This window comes from Diceros bicornis (genome assembly GCF_020826845.1).
Source record: "Diceros bicornis minor isolate mBicDic1 chromosome 3 unlocalized genomic scaffold, mDicBic1.mat.cur SUPER_3_unloc_1, whole genome shotgun sequence".
Taxonomy (NCBI): Eukaryota; Metazoa; Chordata; class Mammalia; order Perissodactyla; family Rhinocerotidae; genus Diceros; species Diceros bicornis.
This window is the reverse complement of record NW_026690897.1, coordinates 2,258,965-2,276,320: the sequence shown is the minus strand read 5'-3', so window position 1 is coordinate 2,276,320 and position 17,356 is coordinate 2,258,965. Positions and strand designations below refer to the sequence as shown.

Genomic DNA, 17,356 nt, shown 5'->3' with positions numbered 1-17,356 from the left:
TTTTAATGAAATTAAGAACAGCAAACACGCACAAAAAGTTTATAATTCTAAATATGGGCACATCATTCTATGAGGCTGTATAAACGTGAGGAAAGGAATGAAGAAAAGCTGTTCAACATCCAGCTACCTGTACAGTCTAGGGGTTCACGTAAAGCCCCGCCTCCAGCCCCGCCCCTGGAGCTGATTTCCTCCCACTGTGAAGTCGGCCAGACTTATTCCAGCCCCACCCCCGCCTCCTCCCGCCCCTGGAACTGGTCTCCGCACAACGCTCGGGCCTGGCTCCGCCCACAGCCTGGTCCCGCCCCTTGCCCCGCCCGCACCCTTGTCCCCGCCCACAGCCCCGCCTCTAGACCTGGTTTCCACCCACAGCCCCGCCCCTAGACCTGGTCCCTGTCCCTGGTGCTGACCCAGCCCGAGGCCCGGCCTCACATTAACTCTAGAAACTAGACACCTCCCCCGAGGCTGGGGTGCGCGGCCCCGCTCTGCCCCGCCCCCTGCCCCGCCCCCCACGCCGCCTCAACCCACAGCCCCCAAAGGTCCGTCCTCCCCGAACCTGCGTCCTCCCAGAATGCCCGCCCGAGACCGGAAGCGGAAGCGCGGGCGGCGCGGTGGATGGAGCGGGAGGTCTGCGCGGTGTGTCCAGTCTTCTCGGCACGGACCGCGTTCCCGTGGACCTTCGGCCGAAGGGGCGAGGCGCGGTGAGCAGCGGGCGGTCCCGGCTCTGGTCGCGGTCCAGGGAGAAGCTTCGGCCGCGGGCAGCCCCGTCACGGCCCGGCGTCCCCGCGTCCCCCCGGAGCCCCGTTTCCCCGGGCTGTTCGCTCAGGGCGCCCGAGGCTGCTGTTCCTCCCGGCTCCGGGCGCCGCCGGCCCCTCCTCAGAGTCCCCGTCACCGTCCTCCGTGTGATTTTGTCCCCAGGGGGCTTATCCGCGTCTGGAGGCGGTGTTTGGGTTGTTACTAATGGGGGCGCTCCTGGCATCTAGAGGGGGAGGCAGGGATGCTGCTCAGCGTCCTCCAGGGCCCAGGACGGCCCGACAGAGAATCATCCGGCCCCAAATGTCAGTGGTGCCGAGGTTGGGAAACCTGCTCCAGGGCCTGAAAATCTCCCCAGCCCTGTATGAAGTGTGGGAAATGTTTACAAGTCAGCGAGCTACTTACAGGGGCCATAAATGACAAGCTTGTTTAAAGGGTCCAGAGTCACCAAAAAGTGTCTGTCCAGCCAAGTGAGTTGAGCGACACAAGTGCACACAGCGCGGAGCTGCTTCCTCCCATCTTGGGGAGCAAGTGACTGGATAGGAATCGGGAAAATCCAGTCATAGCCAACAGTTACAGTTAAATCAGTAAATACAAAAAAGAAAAGTGAATGGGGTGAACTTTCCATCCAACACCCTAGAAAAGGCCTCAAAAGCTTGTTTGCGGTTTTGTTTCCCCCCCTCAGACACGAAAACATCCGTGGAGCTCAAGTTTGAGGTGAAACCAGCCTCAGGGTCCACCTGTCCTCACTGATCCATGGATTTCTGTGTGACCAGGTGAGTACCCTGTCGACCTGGTACCAGCAGGTTCCGGCAGCCTCCGCTGTGCAGAAGACCTGCTAGTGGGCTTTCCTGGGCTCAGGTTGTCACCACATGGACACTGAGAGTGAGGGTATCTTGAGAAAAATTATCGATCTTGGATGGATTATATTCAAGGGAAAGACGGTAAGCTGTGTGTGGTTCTATGTGGTAAATATTTCAGTAAGTACAGTTATATGCAAATAAGAACACATAAAACAAATGTAAATAACTGCAAATGTGTATTATAGTAGAAAATATAGATTTACTGGCATTGCATAATACTCAAAAATCAGGATTTATATGTAATATAAATACAGAAATGTTTTGCGTGTGTATGTAGTATTAGAAGACGTCCCATTAAATATTAGCAGGGATACTCAGCAACATTCCTTAGACCCATTCAACTTGACTTCTAAAGTCTTATAAATCCTCCACAAAAATTTGAAATATAGGAGCTCCAGCCAGAAACAACATGCTGTATGGGGAGAATTGAAACGAATTTGGGTTGCGTGAAGCATGAAGTTTAACCCGCGGTACATGGATAAAATGAGACTGAAAGGTGAGCAGGAGCCAGATTGAGTAGAGCCTTGAGTGCCAGGTCAAGAAGGTTGAACTAACACTGAAGGCCATAGGGAGCCACGGGTGGTACTAGAGCAGTGGTGGCCCTAGTGAGGTATTCATTTCAGAAAGATCCTTCTAGTAGTCCATGTAGAACATCCTTTAGACAGAGCATGCAGTGAGCCTGCTGGGGTGTTGGTCCGGGTGAAGGAAGTTAAGTCCCCTGAGCTGGGACAGGGATGGAGAGGGAGTGTATGTGAGGACCAGTGTTCAAGGTGAATGGGTGTTACTGGGAGGGAGGAGGAGCTGAGCAGATGTGCTGGTTCTGACTTGGGTGACCACACGGGTGGGTGGTGGTGCCACTGGGAGAGAAGACGCCAGATGATAATGAGTGCAGGACTCTGGTGTGGTCTCAGGCCAGCTCTCAGTGATGGCCATCGCTCTCCCTCTCGTCTTGCAGCTTTGGGGCACAACCTGAAGACCCTCACAGTCCCCTTCCCCATCTCCACCCTCCGGTATTCATCAGACAGGAGCAACTGCTCAGCCATGTTCAACTCCACTGAGAGGGTCCTGCAGAGCCTGGGGAGACCCTGGTTCCAGCAGCTCCTGGTGGGTTAAATCCCACCCAGCCCCTCCCCCACTCCCTGTCCCTCCTCTCATCCTCCTCCTCCTTCCTCCCCAGCTGGATCCTTGTTCAAGAAGAGCAGCCTGGGCCTCTTCTCCTTGAGTTGCAGACCGGTCTCCCTCAGGTGAGACCCTCCCCTGAGCATTTGCCCCTAATGACCACTTTTGTCACCACCCCTCTCTGTCTCCCCCCTGTCCTCCCATTTCCTCCTTCCTGTTCTGGCCTGCACCCCAGAGGTTTCAGGACCTCTCTCTAGAGTCCCCACATCCCTCTCTCCCCAGGCCTGAAAAGGATGGGGAAGCCAGCAGTGTGGACGCCGTCTGCACCTACCATCCTGACCCCGTGGGCCACCATGCCTCTGTGCTGGGAGCGGAGAGTCTCCACCTGTCTGCTCTTCCTCTCGGTGGCTCCAGGCTCTGCATCCCAGAGTTTATCCATCCAGAGAGAGCACCAGCTACATTTGCACATCATCAGCTGGAACCTCAGCAACCCGGAGCCCACATCCTCGGAGTACACCGTCTTGCTGAGGGACACCCAGGACCAGGTGGGGTCTCCCCTCTCGCATCGCTCCTTGCCCTGAGGGCACCGTCATTCCTCTGTCTGACTTACATCTGTTACGTGATTGTTTCAACCCTTCACTTTCCCTGCGTGCCTGGGTTCTCTCAGTGTCCAGAGGTGATGTCCTAGCTGCCTTCCCCATCTCTCACATGGGTAAACTGAAGCTCAGAAAGGGGATTATTGTGCCTAAGGTCACACAGTGAGTTAGGGGCAGAGCCAGGATTTGAAGTCAGGTCTCCCTTGCCCCAAGGTCTGTGATCTTTCACTGGCTCCAGTGGCCCCCTGCGTCTCCAGGAGACCTCCATCTCACCCACTCTCCCTCGCGTTTGTTCTAGGTCACCAAGCTCTACAGAGGCAGCCAGCTGTGAGACATATTCCACTCCTGTCTGGTCACCGACCTGATGTAGGTTGAGGAGATTGGAAGCATTGGTTGAGCTGGTGGCTGATGGCTCTGAGCTCCCGTGACACATCCTTGATCTGGAAGTCACTGACATAGTGCCCATTCTGCCCCACATCCCTGTCAGCTAATCCTACCATCTCCTTCCATAGGTTGTCGGGGGTTGAGAAAAGCATTAACATTTGGGGCCACCAACCTCCAGCATCCTCCTCCTCCTCCTCTTCTGGAAAAGTTCAACAAATATTAGTGGTCTACCTGTGCTCTCCAATATTGGAGCCACTAACCAGATGGGGCAATTAAAATTTTTTATACACCTATTGGGATACGATGCACATATTGTGTGTGTGTGGGGTGTATTTTTTAGGTTTTTCTAGATACAATATCTTCTCATCTGCCAAACAAATAGTTTTACATCTTCCCTTCCAATCTGGGTCTCTTTTATTCCTTTTTCTTGCCTAATTGCCCTTATCAGAGCCTCTGGTGCCTGTGATTAACATGCGAGATGAGGGCAGACATCAATGTCTTGTCCCTGGTCTTAGGGGGAAATTTTCAGTCTTTCACCATTGAATATGGTGTTATCCATGGGTTTTTCATCGATGCTGTTTATAGGTTGAGAAAGTTTTTTCTATTCCTAATTTGTTCAGTGTTTTCTGTTTTAGACATGAAGGGCGCTGTATTTTGTGAAATTCTTTTCTGTATATGTGGTCGAGATTGTGTGGTATTGGCCGTTATTCTATTACTATGGTGTATTACATAATCAAGTTTTCAGATATTAACCCAACTCTTCAACTAGAGGTGAGAGATTAAGATGTTCTCAATCTTTCCTGGGCGTGCCACAGGCCTGAGCCCTTGTGGCCTTCTAGATGCCCGCAAATACCCTGGAGATTTTCAAAGCCCCCTGTGGACATCTCATTCCCCCAGTTTTTCTTCTAAGTTGTTGGCTCACCTCTTGCCTGCCTCAGCTGGTATCACTCCCTCAGGCAGCTACAATAGAAAACAATTAGCGCTGATTGTTTTTAGCAAGTGCCTTGGGGACAGACTTTCCTCCCTGGGCAAGCTCTGAGTCTAGTAACGACAAGCCCTGAACATGGGGAGTTTTTGGGGAGCTGCCAGGCAGGTCAGCTAGTTGCAGTTGGGTGGGGAGGGGTCTTTTCAGAGCTCCACACCCATTATGGCTGCTGTGCTGCTGGTTGTCTCAGCCACCATGGTTCTGAGACTGACGGTTTTCACAGTTATGGAGGATGTTGTGAGAGCAGGATGGGAATAGTGCAAGTTATAGTGCCACGAAGTTTGCTCCCTTTATCAAGATTCCACCGTGTGTCTTCACTAAACCCTCCTCAGATTCTTGCAAGCCTTTGATTAATTTCTAGACTTCTGAAAAGTTGATTTTGACCATTTTTACCAGTGTTCTCATTGTTTTTATGCATTTGCAGAAGTCCTTACTCCAGAGTTTCAAAAATGTTCTCCCTGTGGTTATTTATTTATAAATTAATTACTTGAAATGAAATTACATGAGAAATTCAGTTCCTCACTCACACACACTAGCCACATTTTAAGTGCTTGATAACAACATGGGGCTAATAATGAGTGTATTTGGTAGTGCAGGCAAATGTTGACATTATTGCAGAAAGTTCTCTTGGACAGGACCCAGAAGCAGGGAATCTAGAATCAGGGTAGAATTCCAGACACCCTTGTTCATCCCTTGTGTCCTTCCAGGTTGGTCCCCCATGGTAACCACACTGCAATGGATTCACTGTGTACCCAGCCGCCTTGGCACAGAGACTGGACAGAGTTGCCATCTATGAGGAATTCCTGTGGCTGACCAGAAGGGTACCCAGCTGCAGAACTTTACCCTGGACGGAAAGAATGTCCTTGGGGATGGTAAGGCTCCCTGGTCATTGGGAAAGGAAGTGAGGCCTTTCTGGGGACTCTGGAGGCCTGGGGCTGAGAGAACATTGAACTTTCTCAGGCTTGCAGGATGTGGCATAGTCCCCCAGTCTTTAGCCACCATTGAGAGAGAGAAAAGGACACCAGTGTAGTATGGGAGGCCCTCACCTTCTCCTAGACAGCTCTGTGACCTCAAGCTAGTCACCTCCCCTCTCTGGACTTTTGTTTCCTTATCTCTGCACTGAGAGCCACTGGGCCCGATGGTCAATGAGGGCCTCCAGCTGTGTGTGAAGCAGACTTACAGGTTTGGGAGTGGATGTGGTTTCTGATCCACAGGCTATAGTTTGCCAAGTCCCGCTCTAGATGAGCACCAATGCACTAGAACTTTCTGCAGTGGTGGAATGTTCTATATCTGTGCTGTCCAGTGCATAGCTGCATGTGGCTGTTGAGTGCTTGAAAGATGGTATTGTGACTGGTCTTTATTGTTACTGATTTTTAATGTTACTGAGGTTAGAATTTTTATTTTATTTAACTAAAATTAATTTTTTTTTATTTTTTTATTGATGTTTTAATGGTTTCTAATATTGTGAAATTTTGGGTTGTACATTTTTGTTTGTCCATCACCCCATATATGACTCCCTTCACCCCTTGTGCCCACCCCCCACCCCCACTGCCCGGGTAACCACAGTCCAGTTTTCTCTGTCCATGTGTTGGTTTATATTCCACATATGAGTGAGATCATACAGTGTTTGTCTTTCTCTTTCTGGCTTATTTCACTTAACATAATACGCTCCAGGCCCATCCATGTTGTTGCAAATGGGACGATTTTGTCTTTTTTTATGGCTGAGTACTATTCCATTGTATATACATACCACATTTTCTTAATCCAATTGTCAGTCGAGGGACACTTAGGTTGCTTCCACTTCTTGGCTATGGTGAATAATGCTGCAATGAACATAGGGGTGCATAAGCCTCTTTGGATTGTTGATTTCAGGTGCGTTGGATAGATTCCCAGTAGTGGGATGGCTGGATCATAGGGCATCTCTATTTTTAATTCTTTGAGGAATCTCCATACCGTTTTCCATAGAGGCTGCACCAATTTGCATTCCCACCAGCTGTGTGTGAGGGTTCCTGTTTCTCCACATCCTCTCCAACATTTGTTGTTTTTTGTCTTGGTGATTATAGCCATTCTAACAGGCGTGAGGTGGTATCTTAGTGTTGTTTTGATTTGCATTTCCCTGATGATTAGTGATGTTGAGCATCTTTTCATGTGCCTATTGGCCATCTGTATATCTTCCTTGGAGAAGTGTCTGTTCATTTCCTCTGCCCATTTTTTGATCGGGTTGTTTTTTTTTTGTTGTTCAATTGTGTGAGTTCTTTATATATTATGGAGATCAACCCCTTGTCAGATGTATGTTTTGCAAATATTCTCTCCCAGCTGGTTGGTTGTTTGTTCATCTTGATTCTGGTTTCATTTGTCTTATAAAAGCTCTTTAATCTGATAAAGTCCCACTTGTTTATTTTTTCTTTAGTTTCCCTAGTCTGGGTAGGCATGTCATCCGAAAAGATTCCTTTAAACCCAATGTCAAATAGTGTGTTGCCTATATTTTCTTCTATGAGTTTTATAGTTTCAGGTCTCACCTTCAGGTCTTTGATCCATTTTGAGTTAATTTTTGTGAATGGCGATAGCACATGGTCCACTTTCATTCTTTTGCATGTGGCTGTCCAGTTTTCCCAACACCATTTATTGAAGAGACTTTCCTTTCTCCATTGCATGTTCTTAGCACCTTTGTCGAAAATTAGCTGTCCGTATATGTGTGGTTTTATTTCTGGGCTTTCAATTCTGTTCCATTGATCTGTGTGTCTGTTTTTGTACCAGTACCATGCTGTTTTGATTACTATTGCTTTGTAGTATGTTTTGAAGTCAGGAATTGTGATGCCTCCTGTTTGTTCTTTTTCTTTAGGATTTCTTTAGCTATTCAGGGTCTTTTGTTGCCCCATATAAATTTTAGTATTCTTTTTTCTATTTCTGTGAAGAATGTCATTGGGGTTCTGATTGGGATTGCATTGAATCTGTAGATTGCTTTAGGTAATATAGACATTTTAACTATGTTTATTCTTCCAATCCACGTGCATGGGATATCTTTCCATTTCTGTATGTCATCGTGGATTTCCCTCAATAATGTCTTGTAGTTCTCATTGTATAGGTCCTTCACCTCCTTGGTAAGATTTATTCCTAGGTATTTTATTCTTTTTGATGCAATTGTAAATGGTATTATCTTTTTGAGCTCTCTTTCTGTTAGTTCATTATTAGCATATAGAAATGCAACTGATTTTTGTAGATTGATTTTGTACCCTGCAACTTTGCTGTAGTTGTTGATTGTTTCTAACAGTTTTCCAACAGATTCTTTAGGGTTTTCTATATATACAATCATGTCATCTGCAAATAGTGAGAGTTTCACTTCTTCGTTACCTATTTGGATTCCTTTTATTCCTTTTTCTTGCCTAATTGCTCTGGCCAAAACCTCCAGTACTATGTTGAACAGGAGTGGTGAGAGTGGGCAGCCTTGCCTCGTTCCTGTTCTCAGAGGAATGGCTTTCAGTCTTTCCCCGTTGAGTATGATGTTAGTTGTGGGTTTGTCATATATGGCCTTTATTATGTTGAGGTACTTTCATTCTATTCCCATTTTATTGAGAGTTTTTATCATAAATGGATGATGTATCTTGTCAAATGCCTTCTCTGCGTCTATTGAGACGATCATGTGGTTTTTATTCTTTGTTTTGTTGATGTGATGTATCACGTTGATTGATTTGCGGATGTTGAACCATCCCTGCGTCTCTGGTATAAATCCCACTTAATCATGGTGTATGATCTTTTTAATATATTGTTGTATTCGGTTTGCCAATATTTTGTTGAGGATTTTTGCATCAATGTTCATCAGCGATATTGGCCTGTAATTTTCTTTCTTTGTATTGTCTTTGTCTGGTTTTGGTATCAGGGTGATGTTGGCCTCATAGAATGATTCAGGAAGTGTTCCATCTTCCTCTATTTTTTGGAATAGTTTGAGAAGGATGGGTATTAAATCTTCTTTGAATGTTTGGTAAAATTCACTGGAGAAGCCATCTGGTCCTGGACTTTTATTTTTTGGGAGGTTTTTGATTACTATTTCAATCTCTTTACTTGTTATTGGTCTATTCAGATTCTCCATTTCTTCTTGGTTCAATTTTGGGAGGTTGTATAAGTCTAAGAATTTATCCATTTCTTCTAGATTGTCCAATTTGTTGGCATATAATTTCTCATAGTATTCTCTTATAATCCTCTGTATTTCCATGGTATCCGTTGTAATTTCTCCTCTTTCATTTCTAATTTTATTTACTTGAGCCTTTTCTCTTTTTTTCTTAGTAAGCCTGGCTAAGGGTTTGTCTATTTTGTTTATCTTCTCGAAGAACCAACTCTTTGTTTCATTAATCCTTTCTACTGTTTTTTTGGTCTCAATATCATTTATTTCTGCTCTGATTTTTATTATTTCTCTCCTTCTGCTGGCTTTGGGCTTTGTTTGTTCTTCTTTTTCTAGTTCTGTTAGGTGTAATTTAAGGTTGCCTATTAGGGCTTTTTCTTGTTTGTTAAGGTGGGCTTGTATCGCTATGAGTTTCCCTCTCAGGACCGCTTTTGCTGCATCCCATATGGTTTGATATGGCATGTTATCATTTTCGTTTGTTTCCAGATAGTTTTTGATTTCTCCTTTAATTTCATCAATGATCCATTGATTGTTCAGTAGCATGTTGTTTAATCTCCACATTTTTGTCACTTTCCCAGTTTTTTTTTCCTGGTTCATTTCCAGTTTCATAGCCTTATGGTCTGAAAAGATGCTTGTTATGATTTCAATCTTCTTAAATTTATTGAGGCTTGCTTTGTTTCCCAACATATGGTCTATCCTAGAGAATGTTCCATGCGCGCTTGAGAAGAATGTGTAGTCAGCTGTTTTTGGGTGGAGTGCTCTGTATATGTCTACTAGGTCCATCTCGTCCAGTTTTTCATTTAAGTCTACTATTTCTTTATTAACTTTTTGTCTGGATGATCTATCCATTGCTGTAAGTGGGGTGTTAAGATCCCCTACTATTATTGTGTTGTTGTTGATTTCTCCTTTTAGGTTTGTTAATAGTTGTTTTATGTACATTGGTGCTCCTATGTTGGGTGCATATATATTTATAAGTGATATGTCTTCTTGATGGAGTGTCCCTTTTATCATTATATATTTCCCTTCTTTGTCTTTCTTAACCTGTTTTATCTTGAAGTCTACTTTGTCTGATATGAGTATGGCAACACCTGCTTTCTTTTGTTTGCCATTAGCTTGGAGTATTGTCTTCCATCCTTTCACTCTGAGCCTGTGCTTGTCTTTAGTGCTAAGATGTGTTTCCTGAAGGCAGCATATTGTTGGGTCTTGCTTTTTAATCCATCCTGCCACTCTGTATCTTTTGATTGGAGAGTTCAATCCATTTACATTTAGGGTAATTATTGAAATATGAGGGCTGAATGTTGCTGTTTTGTCACTTATTTTCTGGTTCTTTTGCATTTCCTTTGTTTCTTGTCCCATTTGTTTTGGACTGCCAATTCAGTTTGGTTGTTCTGTCTTATGATTCTTCTAGTTTTCTCTTTGTTTATCATATGTGGTTTTAATTTGATTATTTGTTTAGTGGTTACCTTGAGGTTTGGGCAAAAAATCTTGTGTATGAGATAGTCCATTATCTGATAGCCTCCTATTTCCTTATACTAAGTCAATTCAGTCACTTTCCTCTTCCCCTTCTAAGTTGCTCTTGTTATACCTTATTCTATCTTGTGTTGTGGCTGTATGTTTACAGTGATGAGGTTAAATTTATTTTTGGTGAATTTCTTCCTTTGATCTTTGAGTTTAGTATTTAAGTGGTTGCTAACCTATTCCGGTAAAGATCTACTATTTCTCTGATTTTGTCTACCTACTTTTCTCCTTACTCCAAGCTTTGTGTTCCCTTTCTCTTCTTTTTTTCAGGCCTGATGGCCTTCTTGAGTATTTCTTGTAGTGGGGGGTCTCGTGGCCATGAACTCCCTTAGCTTTTGTTTATCTGGGAGAGTTACTATTTCTCCATCATATTTGAAGGATATTTTTGCTGGATAGAGTATTCTTGGCTGAAAGTTTTTGTCTTTTAGTATTTTGAATATATCATTCCAGTCTCTTCTAGCCTGAAAAGTTTCTGTTGAGAAATCCGCTGAGAGCCTGCTGGGAGTTCCTTTGTACGTTATTTTTTGTTTTTGTCTAGCTGCCCTTAATATTGTTTCTTTGTCGTTGACCCTGGCTAGCCTTTACCACTAGGTGTCGTGGTGAAGGCCTTTGTCTGTTAATATATATAGGCGTCCTGTTGGCTTCGCTTACTGGGGTTTCCTGCTCCTTCCCCAGATTTGGGAAATTTTCAGCTATTATTTCCTTGAATAGGCTCTCTGTTCCTCTTTCCCTCTCCTCTCCCTCAGGAATACCTATAATTCTTATGTTACATTTTCTAATAGAGTCAGATATTTCTCAGAGTCTTTCTTCATTTCTTTTTAGTCTTAGTTCTCTCTCTTCTTCCATCTGGAGTATATCTGTATTCCTATCCTCTAAAGTCCTAATTCTTTCCTCCATATTTTCAGCTCTGTTCTTTAAAGACTCCAGATTCTCCTTTATCTCCTCCATTGTGTTCTTCATCTCCATCAGCACTGATTGGTTTTTCTTTATGATTTCAATCTCTTTTGTGAAGAAACTCCTAATCTCATTTAATTGTTTGTCTGTGTTGTCTCGTATTTCGTTGAGTGTTTTTATGATAGCTATTTTGAAATCTCTGTCATTTAGTTTATGGATTTCTGTGTCTTCGGGGTTGATTTCTGGGTGCTTGTCATTTTGTTTCTGGTCTGGTGATTTCACATATTTTTGCATTGTGGTTCCTGTGTTGGTTTTGATTTTCCTCATCCTGGAAGTCTCTGGTTGCAATTTCCACCTGCCACCACTGTCTGGTGGTAAAGGGCTGTGTAGTCTAAGCCCCCTGCGCTCTGCCCCAGTTTTTCTGCTGCGATCCGCAGTTTTGTTTTGTTTTGTTTTGTTTTTTTCCCCACTGCGATCCACGGGTCCAGTCCAGTTTGTTCAGGTCTGCCTCGGATCGCTAGGTCTGGTCGAGCTGCAGACTCCGGGTTGCGGGGAGTGGGGAGCTCTCTCTTTTGCCCTCTGGGTCCCTGACGTGGGAGGCTTCTCATTTGCCCCTCTTTATCCGCTCTCTGGGGTGCTCAGATGTTGATGGTAGCCCTGTGGCTCCTCTGAGCCCTCTGTGCGGGAGTTTCCCACTGGCTGAGAGAGCCCGAAGAGCTACAGTTTCCCGCCGAGGGCCGCCCCTCCCCCCTCTCTGGGAGCCGCGCAGACCGGGATCGCTGATCTGATGGGGAGGGAGCGGAGTTCTCCTTACCTCTCCCCACTTCCTCCGGGGGCCCAGCACGTTCCGCTCTCAGATGTGCGGCAGTGTGGATCCCTCCACTCTAGGTTTTCACTGTCTGGGATTCCGTTGTTGGTCTGTGGCTGTTACTTTTGTTGTATCTTGTGGGGGAAGAATTCACGGGAAAGCTCACTCCGCCATGATGCTGACGTCACTCCTCTTAACTAAAATTAATTTTAATTCAAAAAGAGACTTGTTGCTGCTCCATATCAGACAGCACACCTCTAAGAGGTTGTCTGGCTAGAGGTACAAGTAGGGGGACCTGCACCCCTCCTCCCATGCCCATTGGGTGCTGCGTGTGGAGTTTATGTTGTAGCTGGCAATAACAAGAATAGAGAATTGAAAATTATCAATTATTTGATGTGAACAAACTCATACTTGCAGGTGCAAATCAGAGAAGACTTCCTGTAGGATATTACATTGTAGGTTAATCCTAGAAAATGAATATTAAGCAAATAGATAAGGGAGAAGGGGATGAATGTGTTTCTAGGCATGGAAGAACACTTTTGAGTGGGAATTTACAAATTTAGAGAGATCCCATAGGCTTGCCAACTGTGATGACCCATTCTCCCCCCGGCCGTCATAGGAAAGTCCAGCCCAAATTCAGGCCTCTGTGCCCAGAGGTATGAATTTGGTTTAATTTATTAAACTTTTGTTCTGTGATAATGGTCTTGGATTTTGTAGCAAAGTGTGCTCACTTTTTAGAGATGGAAACTAAAATGGGGTGAAACATGATGATGTCTACTTGACTTTAATATTTCATTGAAAACATGGGATGAATCAAGGGTGGCAAGTGTTAATAATTTATACATTGATGAAATATTGTTTTAATTGGATGGAATATACATGGTTAAATTAGATGATGTATGTTTATGAGACTGTTTCCTTTATTTTTCTATGTGCAAAAAGTTTTATTAAAAAGAGTGAAACACACTCACATGCATTCTCCATTTCATTCACTTCCAGAATATTCTGCCAACAGAGATGACACCTTGACTGAGAAGCCTGGTAAACCTGCAGGAAGCCCCAGCCCATGGTAGGGGGCGAGTATCTTGATGCTGTGCCTCATTGAAGAGAACCATGCGCACAGGGTCTTGGATGATGAGGAAAGTTGGCCAACCCTTGTCAAGGATGGTTGAGGCACAGTGGGGTCAGCAGGAGCCCTGGGGTGATGACAGGAGGTGGCTCACCCCAGCACTTGTCTCCCCAGACCACCCCGTCTGGGCCCTCATCCTGATCTGCTTGACAGGAATCCTGGTGGTCATCACAGGCCTGGTCTGCTGTCTCCTGGTAAGCCATGACGTGTTGCTTGTCTTCTTACTATTGGGTTGTAAGAGCTCTTTATATATTATAAATACACGTCCTTTTCTAGGGATATGTTTTGCAGATGTTTTCTCCCAGTCTGTGTGTGGCTTACCTTCTCCTTCACAACATGAGTCCTTGGGTAAATGAAAGTGACAGTCATCATGAGATTCCACCACACCTGAGAATGGCTAAAATTAAAAAGACTGACTATAGCAAGTGTTGTTGAAGATGTCAATTCACTGAAACTCTCATCGAGTGCTGGTGAAAAATAGCTTGGATGTGTCTTTAATAATTACATACGTCTACCCAGCCGTATAATTCTTATGTTGCTTTTATAATTGAGTCATATATTTCTCCAAGAATTCCTTCATTTTCTAAAAATCTGAGTCCTTCCTCCTCGTCCACTGGAAGCATTTCTGTATTTCTATCCTCTAAATCACTTATTCTTTCAACCATGATATCAGCTCTATTTTTTAAGGATTCTAGATTCTTTTTTAGCTCATTAATTATGTTCTTTATATCCAGAACTTCTGCTTGTTTTTTTTTTAATAGTTTCAGTCTCTTTGATGAAGTATTCCTTTTCCTCATTAATTTTATTCCTGAGTTCATTGAACTGTCTGAACATCCTTGTAACTTGGTGAGTTTCTTTATGACAGTTATTTTGAATTCTCTGTCATTTAGATTGTAAATTTCTCTGACTTCAAGGTTGGTTTCTGGAGATTTGTCATTTCCTTCTGCTCTGAATTGTTACTGTAGTTTCTTACGGTGTTTGATGAACTAATCTTTTGCCTGCGTATTTGTGGTAGTATCAGGTCGCAGATTCCACCTGCTACTGCTGTGGGGGAAGCATGAGCTGTGTTTCTGATCCCCCCATATGCTGGAAGTTGTGTGGGTACAGTGGGTGTTCTCACCCGCTGGGAAAGCATTCACACTGGGCTCAGAGCTGCCGCCACACGGAGGCAAGTACCCAGTTGTGAGACCGCAGCACTACTATGGGTGTGTGTGCATCTGGGAAAGCATCTGCATGTGCGCGTGTATCTGCTGCTGCCTTTTCTCATGCTCATGGCAGCCTCTGTGCTTGGTGGGTGGGGCTTCTTCATGGGTCTGAGCATTGGCCGATCATTGGGACTCCAGTGGCACGGTGGGCTTTCCAGCCATCCAGGAAAGCATTCATGTGCGGGTCCAGGGCTGCCGACAACCCCTCCCAGAGTTGCACCAGGCGCATTCCTACTTTTGGGGATGCAGCAGTACTATTGGCTCTCACGCCAACCTGGGAAGCGCTCGGGCGTGTGCACAGTGCTGCCAGGGAAGGGTTGGGGATAGGAATGACTTCATAGTACGTCCAATGACAAGCATAAATCTCAAAATAATTATGCTGAGTGAAAGAAGACAGTAAAAAATGAGTAGTATATGATCCCATTTATAAAAATTCATGGAAAATACAGGAAAATCTATAGGGACATATACCGGAACACTGGTTGCCTGGGAATCAGAATGTGTTTGCAAACGGCAGGGAAGGAGGAATTAAAATGAGCATGAGGAAATTTGGGGAGGATGGGCATTCCTTTTCTTGATTATGATGATGGTTCAATAAGTTATAATCAAAAGGTATCACATTATTCGCTTTAAATGTATGCAGTTTACTGCATGTCGTTAATACCTCAATTAAGCTAGAACATGCAGGGGAAAGAGAGGGAGAGAGAGCCGAAAGAGGGAAAAGGCAAGGAAAAGAAGGACTGAGGGTGAAAATTAAGTGGACAAAAGGAAGAGGGAGACACAGGAGGCATCGGGTCTCTGTGGCTTTGGCATCTCCTTCCCCTGGAGTCTCCCATACTGGGCAGCTGACTGGACCATTCTGATGCGCTCTCCTCACCTCACAAGTCACTTGTCTGCCGGCGGAAGAAGGAGGGCGACTGTGAGGTCCAGTGACGACGCCTGGTCTATTACCTGCCTCATGGCGACCTACGGAAGCTGCGATGACTAGATCTGACTAGATCTGAGGTCCCCTTTTCCCAGACGGGGTCTGGAGAAGCTTGACTGGAACAGAACGAAACCACATTGGACGGACACAGGCTCCGAGCCTTTCTAGACTTGGCCCCTGACTGGCTCACAGGGGACTAAGCTGAAAGGTTTCAACTTTCTTAAGTCCTGAAAGTGACTGCAACTTCTGTCCTGTGGTGTCACACCAGTTCATCCCTCAGGGACACCAGAATTGGTGAAACCAGCACAGACATTGCCATCATGTAAAATCGAATCCCCACTTCAGTGCAAGTTTTCCCTTCTTAGGAAACTTTGGAACATCCCTCCCCTTGACTCTGTGCAGCCATCACACCCCTGTCGGTTCCTCCATATTCCTCCCCCACTGAAGCCCTGGCAGTCTCACGTTCCCCTTTTCTGCTTCATTCTCTGAAGCTCAGATTCACCAGGACTTCCAGATCAATCTCCCTCGATGTTTCCTCTCCCCACTCATGGGTCCTCCATGACGGGAAACAGGCCAAGATGAGAGAAGTGTGTGAGACATGACTCTGCAGTCACCTTGGACCTTGGGAGCTGAAATGACTAGGTGTCTGGAGACCCTGAATCCCAGAGTAACACCAAGGCTCTGGGAAGAGAGTATCTGCTCTGGATGTAAAAGTGAATAAAAGTCAGGCGGGGGGAAATCTGAGGAAAAAGAAAGAGTCTTTTTTCATCTTTCTCTGTACAGAGTCCAACTAGCCTCACAGCAGAGGCTCCCCAACAAGCAGCCCAGAGCATCCCAGGCATGAGGCAGGCTGCGCTGTTCTGCCGTGGCTCTGTGGGAACAGATTACATTATCTGTACACACTGTGCAGATGACCACAGCTGAAGATACCCAAGGGCTGAGAATTAAAGTCACAGTCATGACACTCTCTCAGACTTCTTGTGTGTGAGCTTCACATTCTCAATCTTAAGCTGTGATTCTCTGAGAATGCACACTCTGAAGCTTCTAATGATTAATAATATTAATATATTATTATTATACATTGCATACATTATACATTATACACTGTACATTATAATTATAAATTAATGTATAATTATTATACATTAATATATTATTACTATATATTACATTATTATAATAACATCATGATAATGATTAATAATAGTTACCATTATTGACTATTTAATTTCTGCTAAGCAGTGTGACTGGCAAGCTCTGCGTCTATTATCTCAGTTACAGTCACCATTTTTAGGGTTTTATTCCCATTTTAAGCTAAAGATATGGAGGCTCAGAAATATTAAATAACTTGACAAAGAAGGAAAAAAATTACTCCAAAGCTAAATTAAACACCTATTCAAACTGTGTCAAAGAAAGAAAGACGTTATCTGACCCACAAACAGACTCAAAGTTGACCTCCCACAGGCCTGCAGTGAAAGAAGCGGTAAAGAATGTGCATCAGGAAGAAGAAATGTGAACCCAGGAAAACATGACAGGAGTCAGGAGGAAAGGAACAAACAGTCTGTCTAATTTAGTATTAGTTTTAAACCAAGACATTAAAAACACATTCGAACCAAAATTCCAGATGATTACCACATGGAAGAATAGAGGAGAGAAGATTTAGCTAAAAAATAACTCATTTTTAGGGAAGATATAAATACTAAGATACTCTATTATTGTTTAACACATTGCTCTCAGAAACTGATAAATCTGTGGGGTAAAAGTAAGTAATGATAAAGAGGATTTGAAGAGTGCAACATGCTCGATCAGGCAAATAGACAAATCCCAACACACTGGCTTATTGTGAGACTTGTGATGCTGAAAACAGTCGTTCTCCTGACAGCATGATACCGCAATGGCATATCAATTTTCATCAATCAAATTTCCAACACATATAAATCTAAAAACAGGGAAAATCCAGTATTTCATTATATGCAACTGTGATTCAACGTGCAACAAATACCAGAAAAATAGAGACCCAGAAGTAGGCGTCTTTTTTGAGAATTGTTTTAAGCCAATGAAAT

At 44.4% G+C, this 17,356-nt stretch overlaps 1 long non-coding RNA gene across 1 annotated transcript; it reads left to right on the top strand.

Moving 5' to 3' along the window:
- The first annotated feature begins 3,259 nt into the window (after window positions 1–3,259).
- Window positions 3,260–13,304, top strand: LOC131402018 (uncharacterized). Its single transcript, XR_009218186.1, has 3 exons — window positions 3,260–3,277; window positions 5,405–5,569; window positions 13,034–13,304. It is a non-coding gene; the product is annotated as an uncharacterized LOC131402018 (long non-coding RNA).
- Window positions 13,305–17,356: the final 4,052 nt, after the last annotated feature.